The sequence below is a fragment of the Ornithodoros turicata genome, chromosome 5 (genome assembly GCF_037126465.1).
Source record: "Ornithodoros turicata isolate Travis chromosome 5, ASM3712646v1, whole genome shotgun sequence".
NCBI lineage: Eukaryota > Metazoa > Arthropoda > Arachnida > Ixodida > Argasidae > Ornithodoros > Ornithodoros turicata.
In genome coordinates, this window is record NC_088205.1 from 20,440,427 (window position 1) to 20,461,919 (window position 21,493).

Sequence of the window (21,493 nt, forward strand, 5' to 3'; positions counted from 1 at the left end):
ACAATAGTATCGGAATCGACTGGGACAGATGATTGTCCCTTTAACTGAAGCGCGAGGTCGTTACCCTTACACGTTATTTTCCCACACGCCAACCAGTTACAATTACCATACCTCAGTTACTACACGGAACAGAACGAGACACGTCTCAAGTCCACGACATAACAGACATCAGTTGGCCACTGCTTGGATCCCCACCAAGCAGCCACCGCTCAGTAACTTCCTTTCTATATCGAACTGAATTAACCGCGCGTTAATTCGGGCGCGAAGAAACCTTTTTGTATCGACGTTTAGATGTGTTCAGTTTACAAACGTTGCTTTTGGTGGAGCGCCTCGGAGTACATGCTATGCTGCGCGAGATAAGCGTAAGCGTGCTGGTAGTCGCTGTATAGCGACTTTCTCTCGATGTCGCCTTTCGGAGATAAATAGATGGACGAAAAGACGATCAACGCAACGGGAGAAGTATGGGAGTGCAAGAATATGTAGAATGCATTGGTTAAGATTTACCATGATGACAACGCACCTGCCTTGAACATTCCATTCCTCTACAGGATGTACGCGTTAAAAACGACGCCCACTGTAAACTATTACATTGCCGCACCTTCACCATTGCTCCAACACAGCCGTCACTTTTTTTCGTTTTTGTTCGCAATCCAACAAACCTGATGTCTCCGGTTCAGACGTCCCGCTCCTCGTCTTTGTACGAGCAATGAACATCCAAATGAATAGATGAAAACCGACACGAAACGCGTAAACGTACACTCCTAGCGGTCGTTAGAAAAATACTCATCATCAGGACACATCTCATCCCGTTCATTGTGCCTTGGGGAAGTGCGCCGCACCTAATGTGGCAAATTTCCCCATTCATTATTACTAATTTATCTGTTGTTGTTGTTGTTGTGAGAAAAATACTGGTACGGCACGCTAGAACGTTACCCTGTATCCGTGCTACATCACAAACTATGCGTACGATAGAAATGAGAATAATAATTGGGCCCATCTGGAGAACCTGAGAGAACGCCTGTTCAGTGAACGCATTTTAACGCTTCGAATGTTTCCATTCGTGCCTTTGTCAACACAGGGCACCATCTGACACAACGAGCCAATATTCTGAATATTCTGTAACCATAGGCATGGTTTTTCTGAAGGAGGGGGCATAACCTTGGACAGCATGCTACATACAATACAGAAGGTCAGTTCAAGTGCTGTGTGACGACAGATATTGAGGATTAGGGCATCCGGACCCCGCTAAGGTCCGTACATCATCATAGATAAGAGGTGTCATACGTGAAGCAGAAGAGGCACGTTGAACGGCAAAAGGGAATGCTACTATTATGGAACAAAAGGAGCCCGATTTCCAATGAAGGATTGCCTAAATGGTGTAAGAGGTGTAGACTTGTTGGAAGTGGCTCTTCGCCTGTCCATAGTCACCGTTGCTCATATTAAGTCCCTTCTACTTCACCCACCCCTCATAGCCACAATTGATTCAGGGTGCTCAGAAAATAAGAAGAAAACTTCATCCACCTTAGATATTGTCCATGACTGTGTGCGAACTATCCTCTTTAGGGAATAAGGTTAGATTAGACAGAAATACAAGACTTTTCATTTTTCTCTCTCTGGTTGTCTAGTTGAGCAACATGAACGAAAGCGGTGTTGTGAATAGAGAAACGATGAGGGAGCGGGTTTTGGGACTTTAGCGCGTATAAGGCTTGCTCAGGTGAATTCTTTCGCTCGGATTAAAGGCAATTGATCGGTTGCTCTGGCTCTTTTCTTTTTCAAGCGATATCCATAGTGGAGTCACAATGCCCGTAAAGAACGAGGCTCAAGAGCTGTTCTATGACGTTCAACGCAAACGGGATGAATCAACAAGATCAGGTTGAAGAAAGATAATTTAACTTGACAACCTTCTGGCAGCCTTCAAGAGAGACCACTTTTGCAATCGTACGTTCAACAGCCAATGTAATTAACTGTCAAGCAATAAATCTATCGTTTGAAGACGTTGGTGTATCGCGTTCAATATAGGAATGACGATGGTATCTTTTCCTTGAGCTGGAGGAGCAACATCGTTACACCAGCTTGCTTGCGTTTTAATGCTTTGTTTATATGAATGACGTCTCAACGTTAATGCATTAGCATTAGAAGGCTCACGTTAAAGGAGAAACGGCGGTGTCCATCTGCGGACACGAGAACGAAACGAGAAGAAAGGATGGAGTAGCTTGAACGAAAACAGACAGCGGGAAACGATACGCGAGTTTTAATGCGTTAGCACTAGAAGCGTCATGAAGAAGAAGAAGTGTACAAGGTGGTGGTGGTGGTGGTGGTGATAGGGCTTGCCGTTGTCGGCCTCACGTATGTGGGCAACGTCACGTGCGTACAAGGTGGTGGTGGTGGTGGTGATAGGGCTTGCCGTTGCCGGCCTCACGTATGTGGGCAACGTCACGACTCACGCCCTGGGGGAATGTGCGTCCTGGGCCGACTTCTAAGGGAACTGTGCCGACATATGTCTGAAAGCGTCTGAGGAAAACCCAGGAAAAACCCCAGACACACGTGCGTACAATGAAGTGCGAACGAAGTACGAGTGCCGGGCCAATAGGCGACAAAGGAAAACGGAATGCGATCGACGGCGACGGGCTGCCGAGACTGTACAGCAACGTAAGCAACGCCTGTCTGCGGACGTCACGGCTCAATGCCGGAAGCGCGCAAAGGAGATCGAGGAAAAAGGAAAGCAGCGGCTTGCACCATAAGAGAGAAAACCAGGACCGCTGCCTCTCAGACGAGTTCCACCGCTTCCAGTCACACAAGCTCGACACGGTCAGGGCAGAAGCAAACCAAATCATGTGACGACAAGACTCGTTTGTGATAGCCGCAATAAACGTACTTTCCCTTAAGGCGCACTGCGCTGACGTAGCTAAGGGCCCCTACCTTCGAAACACCTCCCTCCTCTGCCTCTCAGAGACTGCGATGTATCCTGATGTGCCCATCCAAATCAAGGGCTTCTCCTATATCACTGTCAGCCAAATTTATACCTTTAAAGGTATAAATGGCTTGTCCTGTGGCGCATCCCACAAAAGGGATAAAAATTATACCACCAGGTGAGGTATAATAATTCATCCCTCCAGCAAGGTATGACAATTCAGACCTTGGGGTGCAAAGTATACACCATACATGCGGTATAACTTCAATACTGCAGGGTATAAATTTAATCCCAGTAACAGGGTATAGCAAAGGTATCAAAATGTAGACCTGTGGGTGCAAAAAGAATACCATTCACAAGGCATAACTTAAATACCTCAAGGTATAAACTGAATCCCAGGAACAGGGTATAGCAAAGGTATAACAAAGTAACCCTTGGGGAGTAAAATATGTACCATTGAGAGGTTCAAATTATATACCCCGAGGTATCTATTTAGTCAGTAGAACAGGGTATAGTAACGGTATAGAAATCCACGCCTTTGGGTGCAGAATAAATACCGTTTAGAAGGTTTCTATCAGGTAATTTGAAGGTATAAATTTAATATAAGCAGCAAGGTACTACAAAGGTACAAAAATCTAGACCACTGGGTGCAGAACAGTATCTTTCTTTGCACCAAAAGCACGCAAGGAATAAAGTGCGTCATGTCTGTACCTAAAATAACTTCAAAGACAATGCGAAGTTTTGTGAACCAAACGCAAAAATATTTATTTACAGTACTACATAAATAAATTTACAAAATCAATGCACTTCTCCCGAGCCTTTGTCTCTTCGAGCTTTAAAATTGCCCTTTGGATGATGTTTATATCGATGAGCTTGATTATGGGGCAGAGAGGCAGCTCTTGTTCCTGAAAAGACTTTTTTTTAAAATAATGCCTACATGCAAAGCAAGCGTATTTTGTTCTCACCTCTATGATAAGTGACGAAGACTACTCATTTTATCTCCGTGAAATTAATTTCAGGGCAAGGACGCACAGGTCACCTGAAATAGCACATATTGAATATTTAGTGTCCCCAAAATGGGAAAAAGCAAAAAAGAAAAACTTACCGTCGCTATCTGCAATGAGGAGTAGTTCAGCCTCCGTGCCGTTTTCCTGTACGATCATCAAAAGATCTTCAAATCCCTGCTGCGCTTGTGCGACGAGTTCTCGTTGGACGGAACAATATTCTGAACTCAAGCAGCAGCTATACACAAAAAGATGAGAAGCTGTCAGTTTCGTTAAACGGCAAAAAGAACGACAAGAAATAAGTAATGATGTAGTTAAAGGGCAGCTTATGATACACTACATCAAAATACGTGCATACACAGTCATATTTATCAAAACGAACACAACTATCTATCTTTTACTTGGAATTTGGCGGTTTCAAATTGTATTCTGCATTTTCCCGCACAGAACGTCGCTGCCAATATTCCGCCAACGAAATCCGATATTATATCGATATATCATCTTCTAATCCATCCACATACACGCTAAATGCAAACAGTAAACGCAAAACGGGCTCGTATGTCATATAATAACAAACGTAAAAGCAAAAAATTACATACGCACGAAGGAAGAAGGTACAGGCGACAGGATTATGTTCGCTTGTCTTCTCGCAAGGCGCAATCTTGTCGTCTGTTCCTTTGTGCGTATGAGTCACTTGCTGCGTTTATGTTTGAAATTACTCTAACACACTCTAAAACACTCTTACATGCGGGTCGATTGAACGATAATTGGGGCGAAAGAAATAGAAGGTCGATGAGAACGGCAAAAGAACTTATGTCAGGTTCGTCTAGTACTGCACAAACACATGAGCACATCATACCTTTGTGAGAACAGACTCCGGCCTCTACATTATGAAGTTTATCCACCAGCAAACCTGCACCTACGCCATTTTGTCAGGTCACAGCTGTTACACAAACTATCAATACTATTAATCTAGAGGCGTTCAGCTCTCCTTAACCAAAAATAAATAAGGCAAGTTCTCTTACCAAGATGTTGCAAGCATTGCAGTCTAAAAAAGTCAACAAACTTTCGATGAGGTTTCCATGCGTTGGCCCTTGGAGGCGAAGAATCACCATGCAAAACATCCGCATAACTTGGTTGTATGCTTGACCTGCACAGTCTGCACTGGCGCTCGCTCGTGGAAGGCCAGCTCTGGCAGACTCTGGCACGAATACCCCATTGATAACAAGAAGACCCATGAGAAGCGAGGCCCATTCTCCTCTCTTACTTTTCTGGGTCGGTATTCAAGAACTCTAAAACGGCACAACAGTTAAGATAGCCGTTATTGTGTGTGGGCAGAGGGAGATCTCGTATCCGACTTCGAGTCGTGTTTGTGACGTTGTGTGCCCCGTGTGTGCCCTTCATCGCTCCCTGTCTCGGGGTTTTGCCATTATGATCCTCCCAGAAAATGTTTCAATGTTGCAAGGTTGACGTTAATAGAGGCCATCACGTTGTTCACCTTTAAAACGCGACGCTTGTTTGCCCTTCTGACATTTATATAAATTAAATAATACGCCAAGACTCAAAACCCCGTGTAGCATGCTTTTCATACATCCGCCCTTCTTTCTCCAACATGCATAGAACAGAGGAAAGGGTAATAAAACCACATGACCACAACAGTAATAGTACCCGCAATCTCTTTCGATACGATTGATACCAACACGCGTATAGCTCTGAAGCTGGAAGTATAATGTCGAGGACAGCGAAAAAAAAAAAAAAGGCACACACACGAATGGAGTGCTACTGGAAATTCAAAATCAGCCCCACTAAGGTTCATTTTCAAATTACCTTCCTTTATTTCATTTTTTCATTTGTTACCATTGTCCCCTTAATTGACAACAACTACATGAATGACGATGGGATGAGGTGATTCACGGCAACAAGTGCGGTAATTAAAAAAATTACTCCCCATTATTTATTCCATAGACACCTCTGGGGTTGCTGTCATTTCGGGTATCCAAAAATGAGAAGAAAAAAAAGTCATAGATAGGTCAGTATTTCTTGCAGCCGACCACAGCAAACAATTCCATCATCACCACCCTCATAGTTCATAACAACAAATGCCACACGGTAACGAGTAGGGAGATTGCCCATAAGAGAAATATACCAAAGCCGAGGATAATTCAGGTTGATTTTATAAGTTTGATTTTAAATTAAGATGATGTGTACAAGTACATAGAAGGCTGTGCTACTGCAACAATAATATTTTACGTTAACGGAAAGGTAATATGGATAGTAATAAACGAAAGCAGAATCATATGAAATAGTGTTGCACATAAAACCGAAAGGAGAAATGTAACATGAAATTCACGAGTGCTTTCCTACACGCGAACTGCAAATTCCTGGATACGTAAATGCGCATTTTTTCTCTTTCTTACTTTTATTTTGCGTGCTAATTTCGTATTAATTTTACGTGCCATAAAGTTTGCCACCCACGCTGTTTATCCTTCAGATGGACAAACGCGTTTAACGATATGTTTGTAACGTTAACGTACTCGTGACCAGTGACTTTGCTCAGAATCGTGCACCCTTTGTTATCTCAACGTCAAGTTAGGTTAGGCCAGGTAACTTTTTGCTAGGTTAGGTTACGGTAGGTCAGTGTAGATTGCGAGTAATTATCCGCCTTTGGCATTTCTGTGGTGAACAATTGTACGAGTGGCCGGAAGGGACAGCACCACAACAAGTATGACGCGAAAGTAAACTACTGTAAATAAATGTTATCCGACTATAAAATGCACAGTTGCGTGTGTCAAACTAATACCCCTGTCACACGACAAATCGAATGACATTCCCATCGAATGACAATCGCACCGAATCTCATTCGTTTGTCTTACATCGAGCTAAACGAAGAAACAATGTCATTCGCAAATGATGTCACGATAGCGGTTCCGAAGGCGCTTGCCAATAATGATAAGCCTTTGGGCCAGTTTCTTCGAAGCGAAGGGGAATCACATTACTAGGCTTGAATTTGATAACTTCCTTTGTCGTGTCATTTTCGTAGAGTTCATCCAATGTACTTAAACTCGCTATTTTTATGTGTCGGGTACCGTGTATCGTATCGTGCAGCATCTCGCATATGACTGACACTCAATGGGAACAGAGTATAGCTTCGAAATGTTAAAAACAGGAAGAGATGAAACGTCTAGTATTTATTATTTCCTATGATACAAGCTTTCGCCCAGAGCCCTTCTTGAGAATAAAGACTAGTGGGACGGGGAAAAGGGGGAACAAAAAGGTAAATGGTCGAAGAATGTTCCAAGCGCTCACCGTATTTGGGTCAGGTAGCTATGGAGGTTGAGTTCGAAAACCGGTTAAGTGTATATGCCTGTCTGTCTTGCATGGGAAGACCTTGAATTTTGGGAAACAATGCTGACCAGTGGTTGTTAGTGGAATTTTGCGATTTGGAATGGTTCCTGATTTTCGTCTTTTGTTGCTATCCGTAAAGTTTGACTGCCTGATGACAATTTTATGTGTGTCGTAAAATCATGTTCCAGCAGTAGAAATTTGCAGTACGAACATGTGTGGAAGCCTGAAGTTTTTTTGAAGGCTGTAAATTACTTATAGTATTATTTTCTCTATCATTCTACACATCCCATGCATACTGTGCAAAGTCAACAAATGCCAGTGCATTTGTTGATGATGATCTTTCTTTCAATCGATCATCATCAACAAATGCACTTAGAACATTTATTCTGTGTCTGTGAAACTGCGAAGGGGTTTACGCCGAAACATTCAAAAATGCACTCTTAAAAAAACACCCGTGAAAAATCCGCGCCGCAAATAAACACTGCGAAAATAAATCGTAGTTAGGCTTAAAGAGGGAATGTCCCGAATGCTAATTCGAAGCGATACATATGTTTGCCATGCAACGCACAATTCGAACGTTTCTTAATGACATTTCTAGCGTTATTAATGCTGTGTCATCTAAGAGGAGCTGGAAAAATTGAACTATCCAGCTTCACATTGCAGGAGACGACGCTCATATGAATACAGGAATAACAATGAATTCGAACACCAACATGCTGTTCCGACACGTCCACCCTGCTAAGCATAACGGCCGCTAAAATGTGAATTGCATTCGCTAAAAGGACATACATTTTATAGTGCACTAGAAATAAATATCTCGTTTTATGTAGGAAAATTCCAACAACAACTCATGGTGTTTGGACATCGTAGTTCACAGCAACACTTCTACGACAACACTGCCGCATTTTGTATTAAAACGGCGCAGATGGCAAACCAACTCCAACTTGTGAATATAGCCGCTAATGCACGAAGACGCATGATATATTCCACTTATAACTTGCATCCGCCACATGGCATCACTGAAGCACATCACTAAATCACAGTATTCTTGTGTTTTATCGACGCAAAGCTACAGCAAAACAGCGCAAGCGGCCATCTTAGGCAACCACAAACAAGTTATACCATTATAATGTAGTATACCTTCCCTGGCGGAGCAGGTTGCCAACGAGGTCGAGCGGAATGCAGAGGTATAAAAAATAACCCTGAAGGTATAAACGTGGAACATAATACTGCTTTTATACCTACTGACAGCGCGCAAGGTATATCGTTGCAACATGACACTTATTTATACCATTTGAAAGGTATACATATAGCCCTTATGGTCTAAACGACGTGACAAGATTCTCCTTTGCACCCCGTTTATCCCTTTTTAGCACCATTTTGGCTGACAGTGACATGACTGGAGGCAAACGCCCTGGAAACCGAAAGGCCGGTTTCCAGTTCGCAGATTCGCAGTAACGTTCACGAATACGGTGAGTCCTGTGCCGTACCCCTTTCCACAGATCTCAACGTCGTTACGGTGTACCTCCAGCCAGGGATTACACACAAGCAAGCGGCAACCGCTGTAAACGACATGATGGACTGCGTTATGCTTACTCAGGAATGGGTCGTCATGGTGGGAGATTTCAACCAAGACGATCTGAAAGACTTCCAGTTCGCCTAGATACGCGTTCTCTGTGCTTTGTCGGTCCTGCCGTCCCCAAAGGTTCCATCTCCACTGACCGAGGAACGTGTGCGGACCATGTCTACCTCTCTCAACACTTAAAAACAACAACAACATGTCTACCAAACTCTACCAACTGTCTACGCGCTGCTGTACATGGCGCGCCAGTTCACCGATCACAAGGTCCTTCTGGTGCCTCTCCATCAGGACCTTCCCCCAAAAGAAGTTGTAGACAGCATTTGGACTCCAGAAATGCAAGAAATGCTCCAGTAAACCGAAAAGAGGAAGCAGAAGGAATCGAAGGCTTATGCTAACGTATTTCCAAAGAATCCATCAATGGATCTCCCTAATTTTTTTAAACGCTATAATCCCACATTATCAGCACGATGCAACTGCGATTAGGAACAGTTTGGAGGCATGTACAGGTGGAGTTCGCGTAGAAATTGCGTCTGTCTGAAAACAGCCACCATTCGACTCTGCACTCTAGAAACAGAGCTTGACCACATAGCACGCACTTAGCCAATCACCACCCCGAATGACATCGCTCTGCCCCCTAATTGGTTAAAAATGGCAGGCGTATGCCTTTTTGGAAACTGGCCTTTGTGCAAAGACTCCTCTAGTGCACCTCTCATCCACAGTTCACGTCAGTCTCATCAGTGTCGTTCATCCTGCCCATACCTCACGTTGAACCCTTCAACTCTCTTCTTCCTCTGGCTATAGTTGTGACGGTATCCGCTCGTGTGCGGTCAACAACGGCGCACTCTTAAAAATGAACTTCACCGCATAGCACGCTCCTAGCCAACCATCATCTCAAATGATATCGTTATCTACCCTGATTTGTTGAAAACGGGAGGCGTACGCCTTTTTGTGACACTTATGCTGTTCATAATTGTCACAAAAAAGGCGTGCGCCTCCCGTTTTCAACAAATCAGGACAGATAACGAAATCATTTGAGATGATGGTTGACTAGGAGCGTGCTATGTGGTGAAGTTCATTTTTAAGAGTGCAGGCTATTTCGGCGTCACCCAGCCCCCTTTTTATGCAGTCCCAAAAAAGGCGTACGCATCGCGCTTTCCACGAATCGGAAGGGATAAAGGTATGCAATGCTTGGCCTTCACCGCGCTATGTGGTAAAGTTCTGTTTTTAGAGTGTGCCTGATTTTTTTTACCTGAAATTCAGTAGAGAAATCATACGACATTTCGTTTCTGTTCTCACCACCGCGAAGCAACTGTGTCCATATGAGCGGACATCCTGCCTTCTTAAAACAGAACTATGACCGCAAAGCACGCTCCTACACTCCTAGAAATGAACTTCACCACATAGCGCGCTCCTAGCCAACCATCATCCCGAATGACAACGTTCTCGCCCTAGATTCGTTGAAAACGGGAGGCGGAGCCTACTTTGTGTCATTATGCACGGCACAGGATAGGCTCCGCCTCCCGTTTTCAACAAATCAGGGGCGAGAACGTTATCATTCGGGATGATGGTTGGCTAGGAGCGTGCTATGTGGTGTAGTTCATTTTTGAGAGTGTTGCCAACCATCGTCCCGAATGACAACGTTCTCTCCCTTGGTCTTGTGAAAACGGGGGGCGTACGCCATTTTTATGGCAATTATAAACTGCATAATACCACAAAAATGACGTAAGCCTCCCTTTTTTAGTAAATCAGTGGGAAGAACAATGTCACGATGTCACATCACCATCACTATCACTCGGGATGACGGTTCTCTACACAGAGGAGCGTGCTATGCGGTCAAGTTGTGTTTTAAGAGTGTAAAAGGAACGATATCTGAAACAAACACATTCCTTCAACAGCTTCCAGAAGCATTGCTCTTCGAAAATCCGTGCACAATTAACCCGAAACTTCGGAGCTTAAACTTTTCGATAGATCTTTATCGGAGCTTTGAAAGGAGCGTTAAAAGGGCGTGCGGTATATCAACTCCCCACGGATTATTTCATCAAACAACCTGCTGAACTTAGTCACGGGACAATGTTCCGGTGCATTAACTCTGCTGACATTCTATCTTTATTAATCACCAACCGAGCGTCGGCGACTTTCATGGACCCCAGAGATAGCGACCTATATTTGCTAGATTAGTGGTTAGAATACGGCCACACCCGACGGACGAGATTGAATGGCCGGATAATCGTTTAGGATTAAAGAGCTTACGGAGCGCGACAAAGGTAGCTTCATGTAGTGGCCGTGCAAGACTAACATGATCATAGATAGAGACGGAGAGAAGTCGTGTTTCAACCGGTAATGACCTGAAAAGTGTCCAAAAAGAGTTCTCGTTTGCAGCCGTATTTTCCGAGAACTATTGAGGGGGAGTATGTTTGTTAAAAAAAGAAAAAGTGAAAAAGGAAAAGTTAGCCAGGTAAAGGTGTTCCTTAGGAACGTAAAAGTAAACAGATTGAAGCATGTGGCTGAATCGCAAATTACATATCTATATTTGCAATCATTCCATTCTTCCATGTCATGCAATGTCGCACAAGGAAATGTAGAGTGTGTACAGTTCTCTATCGGTGCTGAAATGCATCTAACAAAAAACAGAAAAGTTGCAGCAGACGACGTTGCCCCAGGAAAGCTTGCACCGCTCTATAAAGCAACACCGTAGTATAGAAGGTGTGGTTAACGTTCCCGTACAAAGAGGCTTAAACGCGCTTTTTCTAACCCCCCCCCCCAAATAAGTTTTACATTTTCCCGTTGTTTCCCCTATGTATACAGCCAGTGGGAAATGAATATGATGCGCCTCACACAAAGGCATACATACCAGTGTAGCTGAAAAGAGTCTTTCTGGAAAGTATTTACTTGGCATTCTGAATACACGCTTACTAGAACGTAGCTTGCCATTATGTACGTAGCACGTGTTGCAAGTTGGAAATTAAGTTTAGCGATGCCTGATTGGGCACTTGTTGGTTGAGGTACAGTACGAGGACAGATTCGTTAAGTCAACATGCACACGACAGGTAAAATAAAGAAAATCAAGACCGCGAAAGTTGAATGGAAGGTACCGCACAATTCCATACTTCCGAGCGGACGCTCCAAAAGAAAGTTATTGATCCGAGTTTTCTGTAAAGGGTGCTTCACTGCAACGTACGAATCACTGTGGCAAAGCCTGCGTTACAAATGATTCCCATCTCGCATGGTGTTCATCTGAGACCATCATCGCCAGTTCCACTGATACGTTTTATTATTCGACGACACCGTTACTCGATCTTTCATTAGGATGCGCGTAAGGCAGAAGATGGCTTCCGCGAGATGCAATGCTTGGTGTTGCTGTACGACGGTGTACGTGCTGTACGTCGGACGAAAACCTTTGAGTGTTATAACTTGAAAGGACCACATTCGAAACACTCTCGATTTCCTCTGCAAATTGGCAACAGTGATACACATGATTCGAACAGTGGCGCATACCTGGTGGCCGAAACGTAAATATGGTTTCTTCCCAGCATGCAATACGCAGAAAAGAGCAAAACAGAGGTCGGGCATTCCAATTATTGACGAAATGTATGGAAACTTTAGCACGGTGATGCGTGTCTGTCACTACACTGTTAAAAGAGAACTTCACCACATAGCACGCTCCTAGCCAACTGTCATTCCGAATGATATCATTCTGTGTCCTTATTTGCTGAAAATGGGAGGAAGCGGCTATCTGGGACACATTATGCTTGTCCCAGATAGGCTCCTCCGCCTGTTTTGAACAAATCATGACACAGAATGATATCATTCGGTATGGTGGTCGGCTAAGAACGTGCTATGTGGTGAAGTTTTGTTTTAACAGTGTACAGTAAGCAAGCGTACGAAGCGATCAGATTCGTTTCGACTACGTATATACGTTTTCAACAAATGAGCGACGAGAACGTCGTCATTAGTGATGATCGTTGGCTAGGAGCCTGGGATATGGTGAAACTCATTTGGCCACATTGGCCTCGGCGGGAACGATCGAGCAGATGCTGCGGCCAGGCGCGCACACGAACAACCCGACGCCGCGGCGCGCATACCGCTCACCCCTTCGGCTTGCCGCATCCAGATCCGCCGCTGGGCCGCCCAAGAGGCGCAGAGATTCATTCGAGAATCCGCCCGTTCCAATGACTTCCTTCGCTCCATCGACCCGGCGGTGGAGTTCTCCCCACCACGACGTCTCCAAAGACCACAAGAGACACTCCTCCACCGACTGCGCCTCAACTTGGCATACACGCCACCGGTCCAGCGCATGATGGGGAGGCAGATCTCGGCCCTCTGCGATGCTTGCGAAGTGGTTGCGGACACATCACACCTCCTGCTGACCTGCCCCAAGTACACCAACCATCGCGATACCCTTTTCCGCTGCCTCGAACGTTTCGGGCACAACCAGCTCACGCTGGCCGCACTTCTTGGCCCTGTGCCTCAGCACCAACAGTGGGCCGTCACAACTGCCTTACTGCACTTTCTGAAGTGCACTGGCCTGGCCTCTAAGCTCTGAGCTGCGCGCTCCAGGAGCCTCACCTTCGTTTTCTTTCTTCTTCTTTTTTTTTCTTCTCTTTCTTCTTTCTTCGTTGCTATTTTTTTTCCTTCCCTTCTTTCTTTTCGTTTTTGTTTTTCCTCCTTTTTACGGAGACTCACCTTTTCCTCTTCGTCCTTTCCTTTCTATTTATTCTTCGTTTTCTTTTTCTTTTTTTTAACGGAATAGCATGCCGACCTTGGTCTGGCAGACCTTTCCTTTCAATAAATATATATTCCCCCCCCCCTCATTTTTAAGAGTGCACAAGAGCCTTTTCGATGTACGCTGCAAGCGATCTTTGCAGGACTGAGCAATGCTCTTCAGTATCGCCGTTGCCAAGTTACTCTAGAATGGAGCATTTTAGTTGCAGTTTTAAGTATTTTTATTCGACTCATTAAAGCGATTCATTCAGGAGAGAAACACCGACGAGGATTCCTATTGGTTACAGTAAGCACGTAACCGCTCTCTTTTCTGTCAACACCTACACAATGCTTCCTTCCACGACGCGCAGTCCACAACGAAACGTTTAAGGACCTTTCTGTCGGGCACCTGGAATGCCAAACAACAGTTACGAGAATGGGTAGCACACGAAACATCCTCGTCAAGTGCTTTCGATATGAATTCCAGGCTCAAGTTATGTGGGCGACACTCTATGTGTTGGCGGGATTTGTGCAAAGTTATTCCGAGTCACGCTGGCTTCTGGAATGTTCTCCCTTTCTATGTTGTGCTTTTAAAGGGAGCGCTGATGGTCGTTCGCGGGGATGGCCGTTTAGCCTTCTTTGCGGACAGCACCAGGAAAAAAGTCGTTAGTATAGTCGATACGTACATTACAGGTAAACACAGGGACAATCTACAGCGCACATGGCGAAGGGAGTTTACTAGATCTACTCGAGCTATACTTTCAAGCGCCATACGCAGGACAGCTCGGCACCGATACATTTTTTTTTTTTTTTTTTTTGAAGCGCGCTTCATTGCTATGCGGCCGTTAGCTCATAATGAACTGCAGCTCTTTTATTATTCTACATTTATTTATCATTTATCCCGGTTTTGTCCTAGTCGTGCAATCTCATTCTTTATAGTGCCCCACTCTCACCGTCAACGCATTAACCCCCTCATGCTTTTCTTTTAAAGTCATCTTCTGTAATCTATCTCATTCTCCATTCATCGTTTGTTAGTCATCTCCTTTGTCACCTTTATCTTTAATCTATCTCATCCTTCTTTCACCGTTTGTTAGTTTATCCTTTATTTCCTAATTATTTTCTTTGCTTTTTATTTATTTTATTCTACTTTCATTTCTTTATCTTTGCGGGATGGTAACCCCCCCCCCCCCGGTTTTGTACGCGTGGCCTTCAACCAACGATATTTGCCGTATTATTTATTTATTTATTTTTGGTTCCTGCATATTCTCCAAGAAGACGAGTATTGGAGTAACCAGAGCTGATCATGTCGCGTCTTCGTGGCTATCTTTTTAAATTGAATCTGACAGTGTAGAGACCCCTTTCTTTCTAAAGAGCCATGTTACTTCCTTTAAAGTATAAGCAGAAGCTAGAGACCTATGCAAGACATAACCCCGATATTGCAAAGAGACTTCGTTTCTATGCGCCGCAAGGCTTCCTTAAACTTAGATCAAGAACTGTCAGATGAGGAACACAGATGATGTTTACACGTGGGATCCAATGCTGTCACCCTTCATATGTTTCTTCTTCTTCTTTTTTTTTTTTTTTGCCGTCTCCAGTCCGATATTTCCCCCAGAATTATTATCCGACTTGACCACCTTTCGTAGAGTACGCCTAGTTGAGCTGGAAGTTGTGCCATCGATGTAGAACGTCCCTGTTTTCAATTTCAAGTTGTGCCATCGCTGTAGAACATCGCTGTTTTATGTGTTGACGAAACGCTTTAATTGAACACGGCAAGTGCAGTCTTGTTTGACTGCGGAACAAATTTCCCCGTTAGGAGGGTGCGAAGGGACTAGAAGAACGGCAAAGTGTTGGCAAAGTTTCATCAAGAGTTGGAGGGTATCTCTGAATGGTACAAACAGCTCGCTCATTTTCTTGTTATTATCCTTTCGTCACTGGCCCTTCCCGTACTGCCTAATGCATTTTTATTCCCACCAAAGAAGGACATCTTTAATTATTCGACCAAGTAAATATCGTTCCACAACATATCGTGACGTGACACTGATTTCCCACACAGAATGCCGCGTTTTCCAGGCCCAACATGTTTAATGACGAATGCAAGCGCAGCATTCACTTCTTAAGCGACTCTTCCTAGCCGGAGTGACCATCCAGGACATAAATATTGAACGGCAGAGTGCGCGGCTGAATTTTGGACGTCCAAGAGCATAATATGTGTATAAACCTCGACGCGCGGGCTCTATAGACTTCCCAGCAATGCTGAAATCATGCATGATATATTCGACAACCGTCGGCTGAGAGCACTAAATATTGAGGATCATTTTGTAGGGTCGAAAAATGTTGCACCGTTAAGTATGTGCTGGAAAGTATGAACTTTTGTGACGTTGCGTTGAGTTACTTGTTGGTGGCGGCACCGTACGATAGGCACTATTTCTTTTTGCGAAGACAATCAGCAATTCGGCGGTGAAGGATTTCCTGGAATGGCGGAAATATAATGTCATACATTATACGGGTGTTTCCTGCAGGTATACAGCTAGTGTTGGGGACCCTCCGTTTTTTTTTTCTCAGTCCTGGGACTCCGGGATTGATATAAAACCAAGACACCCAGCGTCTGCTCTTTCCTGTGTGCGTCTCCTCGGCGCTCTGTCTCAATCAAAAACGTTCGTCACCGAATGCTTCTTTATGCTGTCCTCAAATAAGAGTTTCGTTCGCGGCTGTCACGTATTTGTGTCCCATCGATTTATTTGCCCAAGGTCGAAGCTATAAGCTACGACTTACAAACCTGATCACTCAAGTATCAAAACCTGGCAAGCAACACGGAGGGGTGCGTGCTGAAATAAACACTTAAAAATAAAACGTTAAAAAACCCACGCTAAAAATTCCACCCGTCGAAATTAATCTACTGAAATAAACGATTTAAGAATCCACGCTCTTAAAATTCACACTGTCAGAATAAATCATAGTTGGCCCTAGCGGGGAACTCTGCCGTACGTACGTCTATGGGCGACACGATGTTCTATTCGACGAAATTCACAATATTGGCGTTCTCTACTCACATCTGTTCCATAATTAACTACGTGTCTACCAATGAGTTGAGGAAATCCAAATATTCATTGCAGAGTGAGACGACGACGCGTATGAATACATCAATAATACACACATTCCTGAGTTGAGCTGGTGGAACAATGCCATTCTTATATACGAAGCACGTAGTCACGCAGAATGTGCACACAACCCGTTCCCGGTAGAGCGAAATTGTCATTCTCAGATGAATGCTCGTTACAAGAGTGCGTACCAAGAGTACCATTTTCCAACGTGGACGTCGAAAGCTTCGGCTGTCCACCAATTAGAGAGGATGAATTTTGAAAGATTTATTTGGATGCGTTGATTTTGCGAAGTTCAGAGTTTATATTGATCACGTTGTCTTTACAGAGTTCATTTTTAAAAGTTTATTTTGGAAGTTGAGGTTTTAAGAGATTTATTTTTCAACGACTTATTTCTAAATGGTTTATATCAGCGTCACCCCACACGGGGTGAATACCCCGGGCTGCTTAATGTTGAAGAAAAGGCTTGCATTCTAAACTCCAGATGGTTTATTTGCCAAGCGAGAGGTTCACTTTGTTTTCGGAGACCTTTCGTATTTTTCCACACCCACTACGCTTAGCGTCCTGTTCCATCTTTTGCACGTAAGAAGTAAAGCCACACGCTGGTTAAATATTCTACGGGAAGTCGCTCTACTTCATTCGTCACCGCCTTAATATAAATTTAACAAACACGTCCGATCACCAGTCATTTTCTTTCGTTTTTGCTGTTCTTCTCGGGGCTACACAGTTGATAGGACGCCGCCAACACCCATCGAGAGCAACGATTGGCTCCGGCGCGTGTGCCACAGGCGTCAACAACAGGAGCCGGACAACCGGCACCACGCAAGGATTGCAATATGTGTGCGCTATGGGGGAGCTCGAGAGGACAAAGGACAGAGAATTGCAGGACAAAAAATTGTAGATAATTCACACAAGTGCCAGAAACCGAAAAAAAGAAAAAACGTAATTATTCCACAGTTCTGCGGCGCCACTGCACCTACAAACAGTTTGCAATACGCCCCCCTACCCCCACCCCAAGTCCCGAAATCCGGGGATTTCGGGACCTGAAAAACAACCGGCAGTTCTGGATTCGGGATATCCCGGATTCCAACACTAGGCGCAGCACGTACGCCGCAGTTCAAAAGTCTGGGACAGTGTTGTACATAGCGGCGCTACTAGTTAGCGCCGCTACCGTATTCGCTACTTTTTTTCAGTAGCGGAGTAGCGATAGCGCTATATTTTAAACTGCTAACGAAAAAGGTATTTCCGCTACAAATACGAGTAGCGGCGGACTCCTCCTTCGCTACCGCTACCACTACTTTTCATCATATGGAAGACGCGGAACACTCAGAGAAAAAGTCAGATAACGATGAAGCAGAATTTCGCCTTCCTATTCCTTTTAGTTACTTGTTAATCAGGCAGACTGATGTGGCGATCTTCCTCAATTTCACTAACTTTTAAAAGTGATAAAAACACTGAAACAACTCTGTATTAACGTACGAGCTCTCTTGCGTTGCAGTAGTCTGTATTTCGCCAGGTACAAAAGTGATAAAGAGCTCATATTTCTATATAACATACGAAGTGGTCACGTGAAAACAGAGAGGCGGCAACAATAAAAAGAAAGAAAGAAAGAGAGAGAGAGAGAAAAGTTTCGATTGCTAACTTTTATAAGCAAAGCGCAAATGAATAGTAAGCAATATAAGTTGTGTTATTCTTTGCATTTTCTAACTTTTTAGCTCGCATTTGCGAAACACACAGACACAGGTACATGCTGCATAATATTGGCTACGCAGCAGCTAGTTTCCGTCATACAATCAGTTGCAAAACTAGCGTAAGCGTGTTGATATCACATTTCAAACTGTGCTTTGCAGCTTTATTGTTCGGAGCAGATACTAATCAAAGCGCCGTGTCTTTTGGAACAGGAATACGAAAATATATAATGTGGTGGTGGTGGTGATGGCGAGAGGGCTTGCCGTTGTCGGCCTCAGAGAGGTGGGCAACGTCACGACTGACGCCCTGGGGAATGTGCGTCCTGGGCCGACTTCTTAAGGAACTGTGCCTACGAAAATATATAAGAAACACAATAAGATATCGCTATAGCCAGTCATTGCACTCCAAACGTACAGCCGACTTTGCTTTAAGATGTTGTGCCTTAGGTGAATAATTTCTGTCGAGATCGAATTACCCAAGCTTACACAGGTTGCCGGACGCGGTCTAGTTATTTTTCTCACATTACATACGTTACGCTGTGGGCATGCGAGCTACACAAAATGAATAAATATTAATATTATCCGGGAGCCAGTGTACGCAAACCTGCTTATTAATGCTCTTTGCTCACCTGCTTTGTGGGGGTACAGTTGATTACCCTTAAAACAATTGATTGTTGACAGCGTTTGACATGTTCAGGGAAACGCTACATGATGTGATGTGATGTGATAAAGCAAAAATGGGGATGTGAGTTCCGAAGAAGTCGAACTGGCTACCCCAGTACGCTTACACACAGAAGGTAGAAACAGATGATGAGATGATGACCAGAGAAGAACAGAGATGATAATGGAGTTCAACATGTACACTCTTAAAAATGAACTTCACCGCATAGCACGCCACGGCGTTAGCCCTGGCGAGAGCAAACATTATGCAATTCGTTCGATGTTTTCACCTCATGGTAGCCATTGATGACTCGATGTGTGGTCGCTTATCATGGCAGTGGCGCCGCTTGATCACGCTGATCAATCCGTCGACAGGAAGCAGACGGAAGAGTTTGAGGTTGCGATCGGCGGATATCTCGAACAAAATACTATCACTGCAGAGAAATCATCTTGTGCTTCTAACATTCTGACGGCAACATTATTAAATGCGCACATGCGCTATGTGCATTAAATTACGTGCGCATCATCTCAAGGTCAATGTGAAATAATATATATTGGCTGTAGGTAGTGATATACTGGATGTCATCTATGTGAAGGAACTTACATATTGCACCGTCGTTAGATACATACGACAACGAGATGCCTACGGTAAGGTGTTGCACAGAGAAGGGTACGGAAGCTGATAAGTAGCGGCATAGTATTTACGTTACTTTTATTTTGTACCGGTATTTCGTTACTTTGTCTAATTTGTAGCGACGCTAGTATTGCGCTACTTTTCTGAGGAGTAGCAGGTACCGGTATTTCGTTACTTAGTTTTGGTAGCGGGTACAACACTGGTCTGGGCAATTGTCAGCACGTAGGATAGACAGAATAAGATAGGCAGCGTGATAGACAATTAAAAACAAAAACGAAAATAGAAAAAATTCCCGTTGCCACAGTTCTGTTGCATTCGGTTGACCTTGTCAATTTTAAATCACGGCACCCGTGACCTCAACGACTTTCTTGTGGTCCTCTATGAACCTTATTGTGAACCTTATGATGATAGGGGTGTTAAAGATTGAGAACGAAGAGGAGAATGGGGGCGCGGGGGTCTCGAGCTTTGGTCTTTCGCTTCTATGCTGAGCTACGGTTCAGTTCACTTCGAGTAAAGTCAGCTGCTGGTATCGGGTCTGGTCTCCTTTGTCAACTTAAGGAAGATTAAATGCTCACGAGGAAAGATAATCTTCGCAGCAGCATTACAGCTGTATCTTCCGGTGAAAATTTTCAGGCGGACACACAGGCTTTTTCTTTCCTCGATCAACGCCGTTGTTAACACCTTCGCTGCGTCTCTAAGACAGAACCCAAACCAAATGACATGAAGCTGCAGGCGCCTGCAGTGGCAGCCACCCTGCTCAGACTATTTTCTTTCCTTTTTTTTTCTTCAGATAATACTTACTTTCCGCAAGGAAAGTGAATTCAACTGGTCGTAGTAGACCACAGCTCAAGGCAATTTACACTGATCCGGCCAGCGTAACATGCGAGATGGTGCAGACCAAAACGTGGAAACCGAACAAGTCCATCAGGCAGGTAATGACAACACAAAAATTATTCACTCAGACTAGGATAGCTCTACACTGCTTGGGTAACACGAATCCTACGATGAAATTTTCGCCTGCCTTGCATAAGGTCAACCGAAGAGAATAGCGAGAATTAAAGGATCTTCCATGTAGCGATCCAATAAAAATCCCCTCTCCAAGAGCCCCATTTATCCCGCTGTCAGTTTATTCCGAGGAGCGATGCCGCACTGATTAAAAGGCCCTCTGTTCACCCCAGCGCGTTTCCTTTAGTTCTTTTCTGCAGGTATTGTGTGGAGGATGAAGCCTTCGAGGGATTTTATTCAGACATGTAGGGATCCGTAATTCACACGTAAAAAAAGAAAAAGAAAAAAGAAAACGATTTAAGAGAAAATCAGTTGCGGTTTCAATTGTTCTTCTTCTTTATCCTGTTATCTGTCTTGTTTGTTTCACCTTCATTACGTCCTGTACACAGTACATATTTATTGCTGAGAAATAAACTCCCAGAGAACGTCAGCTGTCAAAAATCCCTCAAAATAAATAAACAGGTATCTTGCCTCGCGTATGTTTTACTTCTTTTTCATTATCCACACTTTCAGGTCAGTTCCGTCGTATTCAATGTGCGTCACTCTCTTTAATGCGGGTCCCATTTTTATGTCTGTATCATTTCCCTTTTTTTTTCATACGTCATTGTAGCAAACGCTCTCGTAATACCACTTAATACCTCCCATGTGCTACAAAACTACAAATTCCAGGTAATTCTGCCTCACATTGTGCCAATAACTGATGCACACTATTCTGTGTCGCTCAATCATGAACGTGAACAGAGCTCGAACTAACGCGTCATATCGGCCCCTGAAATAAACTATTGGTCTCTTGACCCTGCTCGATACAATTTTCATCTTTGCGCAAATCTCGACAAGGCCCATTACATGGTATGCAGTGCACTTA

At 44.1% G+C, this 21,493-nt stretch overlaps 1 protein-coding gene and 2 long non-coding RNA genes across 3 annotated transcripts in view; 1 reads left to right on the top strand and 2 right to left on the bottom strand.

The window, feature by feature from the left end:
* LOC135395367 (helicostatins-like) overlaps positions 1-21,493 on the top strand; it is a 129,424-nt gene that overhangs the window by 19,237 nt on the left and 88,694 nt on the right. The gene's annotated exons all lie outside the window — the stretch shown is intronic.
* Positions 1-21,493, bottom strand: part of LOC135395368 (uncharacterized) — a 113,806-nt gene that overhangs the window by 17,731 nt on the left and 74,582 nt on the right. The window lies entirely within an intron of this gene.
* On the bottom strand, positions 3,700-4,816 carry LOC135395366 (uncharacterized). Its single transcript, XR_010423041.1, has 4 exons — positions 4,775-4,816; positions 4,017-4,153; positions 3,877-3,950; positions 3,700-3,816 (listed from the first exon to the last, which is right to left on the bottom strand). It is a non-coding gene; the product is annotated as an uncharacterized LOC135395366 (long non-coding RNA).